Below are 4,807 nucleotides of genomic sequence, written 5' to 3' on the forward strand. Positions count from 1 at the left end.
AGTAATGCTCAAAATTCTCCAAGCCAGGCTTCAGCAATACATGAACTGTGAACTTCCAGATGTTCAAGATGGTTTTTAAAAAAGTAGAGGAACCAGAGATCAAATTGCCGTTGGATCATGGAAAAAGCCAGAGAGTTCCAGAAAAACATCTATTTCTGCTTTATTGACTATGCCAAAGCCTTTGACTGTGTGGATCACAATAAACTGTGGACAATTCTGAAAGAGATGGGAATACCAGACCACCTGACATGCCTCTTGAGAAACCCATATGCAGGTGAGGAAGCAACAGATAGAACTGGACATGGAACAACAGACTGATTCCAAATAGGAAAAGGGGTACATCAAGGCTGTATATTGTCACCCTGCTTATTTAACTTGTATGCAGAGTACATCATGAGAAACACTGGGCTGGAAGAAGCATAAGCTGGGATCAAGATTGCTGGGAGAAATATCAATAACCTCAGATATGCAGATGACACCACCCTTATGGCAGAAAGCAAAGAAGAACTAAAGAGCCTCTTGATGAAAGTGAAAGAGGAGAGTAAAAAAGTTAGCTTAAAACTCAACATTCATAAAACTAAGATCATGGCATCTGGTCCCATTACTTCATGGCAAATGGATGGGGAAATGGTGGAAACAGTGGCTGATTTTATTTTTCTGGGCTCCAAAATGACTGCAGATGGTGACTGCAGCCATGAAATTAAAAGATGCTTCCTCCTTGGAAGAAAAGTTATGACCAACCTAGAGAGCATATTAAAAAGCAGAGACATTACTTTGCCAACAAAGTTCTGTCTAGTCAAAACTATGGTTTTTCCAGTAGTCATGTATGGATGTGAGAGTTGGACTGTGAAGAAAGCTGAGTGCTGAAGAATTGATGCTTTTGAACTGTGGTGTTGGAGAAGACTCTTGAGAGTCCCTTGGACTGCAAGGAGATCCAACCAGTCCATCTTAAAGGAAATCAGTCCTGAATATTCATTGGAAGGACTGATGCTAAAGCTGAAACTCCAATACTTTGGCCACCTGATGTGAAGAACTGACTCATTTGAAAAGACCCCGATATTAGGAAAGATTGAAGGTGGGAGGAGAAGGGGATGACAGAGGATGAGGTGGTTGGATGGCATCACCGACTCAACAGATGTGAGTTTGAGTGAACTCCAGGAGTTGGTGAAGGACAGGGAAGCCTGGGGTGCTGCAGTCCCTGGGGTGGCAAAGAGCTGGACATGACTGAGTAACTGAACTGAAAGAAGGAAAAGGAATGCCCATTTGTTCCCTCCAACCTCCCTGACTTTGGCTGTATCCCATCCCTGGCCCCTGAGCAGACATGGGTGCCCATGCTGGACTGGATGGGGTACAGACAGCAGGCAGGGTGCTGGTAATAGAGCCGCCCCCCACCAAACCTGTGCTGTCTGGTTTGCTTGCCTGGGAACAGTCCCAGGGCACCTAAAGGATGGTGGCCCAACCCTCTGACCTCCAGGACCTTGGAAAATTACCTAGACTCTAGGTCTCCTGGTGCTCTGGTGCCCAATTCAAGCTGCCTTCCTGACAGTGGCACCTCCTCGGCCCCTCGGCATGGTGCTGTGGCTCAGGTTGGGAGGAGTCTAGAGGGGAGGGTGAAGATTTAGGGGGAAGAAGTACTGAGACCACGCCCTTGAGTGCTTCCTCAGGCACTTTCCACTATAATTCACAAACCAGGAAGCTGATTTTCCGTAAGGACCTCCTTGCAAGGGGAATAAGAGTTGGGCAGGCAGAATTGCTATTGCCTTGTGGACATTTCCTGTAATTACAACTTGACCAGCAGTGTGCACTTGCACCTCCAATTCACGATTCTTGGGGGGCTGTTAATGACTATTGCCCTCAGTAAAGATCTTGGGCAGGTGTTGCAGAAATATATTCCAAACAGAATCGACATTCAAATAGCCACTATGACAGATAAAGATCCTAGATTCTTTACGGAAAAAAAAAACCCAAACCACTGCAGGACATGATGATCAGTGAGGGGAATGACAAAACAGCAAGAAATCAAATCCCATCAGTCAGGACACTGTCACATGTCTACAGACAGTAAATGCAGCAGAGAGCCAGGAGATGGTTGAACCCCACTACACGGTTGGTGAGAATGGACACTGCCAGCAGCCCTTAGAAAAGACAGTCTTCACATGCCAAAGGAAAAAAAACCTTTCGGACAAGCTAAACCTAGTATTGTCATTCCTCCTGTAGTAATTAGATGCTGAACGGCTTGTCCTGTGGCCATTTTTTCTTTAAAGGATTTGAGGAAAGTTAACTGTCACACTTGACTTCTTGAGTCGGTTGTGTTTGGAATTTATTTCTGCAATACCCACCCAGGACCTTTCTGAGGGCAGCTGTCATTAGCAGCCTCTATTCTCCAAGCCAGGCTTCGGCAATACATGAACCGTGAACTTCCAGATGTTCAAGCTCGTTTTAGAAAAGGCAGAGGAACCAGAGATCAAATTGCCAACATCTGCTGGATCGTGGAAAAAAAGAGTTCCAGAAAAACATCTCCCTTGCCGGGAGCCAGCACGCGAGTTCCCACCCATGACAAAGGTCATGCGGAGAGGCCTGATATGCAAAGGCGAGTCAGGACTTGAGGGTGCCCCTCTGGGCCTGCCTGAGAGTCTACCCCAAAACCAGAGTCTGTCTGTTTTACTGCTTCATGACTTTCACCAACTCCTCTGACATTAACTGGGGGCTATCCACGACCACCTTTTCTCTGAAGGAAATCAACTTAGAGCTCTAACTAATTAGCCTCTTGGGCATAATAGGAGTGTTTAAATCCAAACCCCTCAGACGGCTCTCTAACTTGCCTGACAGGTTTACCCGGACTCCTACAGCTACACATACGATTGTTTACAGTCTCCCAACCATGAGAGGCACGCGAAGCTTAAGATATTAAATAGTATAGAGCCTCTCGGGGAGTTAGAAATTGTCAGAATAGAACTAGTAGAAGATTTCATTGTTGAGCCAATGCTTGCTGCCAAGTTTGCACATCCCCTGTATTGTTGTAGAAAAACTAAGTAGTGGTCTTAGTGTTAACAACTTTAGACCCTTAAGGTAATAAATTCTTTCCTTTGTTGTAAACCCACTGCACCTTTGCCCTATAGGAATGCAACTTTATCTAACACCTTCGGAGGATGGCGCCAAACTTTAAAATAATTACTCTTAGAGAAAATAAGTCTTATGGTTGACAAACATTTATCAGAGTCATAAAATGTTAACAGGCCTTCTGGCCAGAAGATGATGTAAATCACCTAAACCATTTGTATACGATAAGGTTGCAGAAAAGAAAGCCTGGTCAAAGACTGCTGACTTTGCATGATTTCACACCCCCTATTATCCTCTATGCACAACTTAAGGCATATAAGCTCCCTTTGAAAATAAAGCTATGGGCCTTGCTCAAAGCTTGGTCTCCCCGTCGTTCTTTTTTGTTTCTTTTTCCTCCTTTTCTCTTCTGATCTTCCTTCAGGACATTTAATTGGAGCGTGGGGGTCCTCTGGGACTACTTATTTGCCTGGGCTTCTAAGACCCACTCGAGAAGGCGCCCAAGGTGGGGCACCTTCCGCTATTCAAGAGGGTGCCTGTGGCCTCCGTAGTCAGAGCAAGTTCGGTGTCATGAACTTTATTGATTTCCCACGTAAACCAGTTATTAATGAGCCTCTAAAATCTCTGCTTTGCTATTCTTTTTGCCAATGCCGTTCTCCTGAGGGAATCCCTGGATCCAACCGGGACTGGACCCCAGTACTACCTCTGCTTTATTGACTGTGCCAAAGCCTTTGACTGTGTGGATCACAATCAACTGTGGAAAATTCTGAAAGAGATGGGAATACCAAACCACCTGACCTGCCTCTTGAGAAACCTGTATGCAGGTCAGGAAGCAACAGTTAGAATTGGACATGGAACAACAGACTGGTTCCAAATAGGAAAAGGAGTTCGTCAAGGCTGTATATTGTCACCCTGCTTATTTAACTTGTATGCAGAGTACATCATGAGAAACGCTGGGCTGGAAGAAGCACAAGCTGGAATCAAGATTGCCGGGAGAAATATCAATAACCTCAGATATGCAGATTACACCACCCTTATGGCAGAAAGTGAAGAGGAACTAAAAAGCCTCTTGATGAAAGTAAAAGAAGAGAGTGAAAAAGTTGGCTTAAAGCTCCACATTCAGAAAACGAAGATCATGGCACTGGTCCCATCACTTCATGGCAAATAGATGGGGAAACAGTGGAAACAGTGTCAGACTTTATTTATTGGGGCTCCAAAATCACTGCAGATGGAGATTGCAGCCATGAAATTAAAAGACGCTTACTCCTTGGAAGGAAAGTTATGACCAACCTAGATAGTATATTGAAAAGCAGAGACATTACTTTGCCAACAAAGGTCCGTCTAGTCAAGGCTTTGGTTTTTCCTGTGGTCATGTATGGATGTGAGAGTTGGACTGTGAAGAAAGCTGAGCACCGAAGAATTGATGCTTTTGAACTGTGGTGTTGGAGAAGACTCTTGAGAGTCCCTTGGACTGCAAGGAGATCCAACCAGTCCATCCTGAAGGAGATCAGTCCTGGGTGTTCTTTGGAAGGACTGATGCTAAAGCTGAAACTCCAGTACTTTGGCCACCTCATGTGAAGAGTTGACTCATTGGAAAAGACTGATGCTGGGAGGGATTGGGGGCAGGAGGAGAAGGGGACGACAGAAGATGAGATGGCTGGATGGCATCACTGACTCGATGGTCGTGAGTTTGAGTGAACTCCGGGAGTTGGTGATGGACGGGGAGGCCTGGTGTGCTGCAACTCATGGG

This window comes from Bos mutus, chromosome 21 (assembly GCF_027580195.1).
Source record: "Bos mutus isolate GX-2022 chromosome 21, NWIPB_WYAK_1.1, whole genome shotgun sequence".
NCBI lineage: Eukaryota > Metazoa > Chordata > Mammalia > Artiodactyla > Bovidae > Bos > Bos mutus.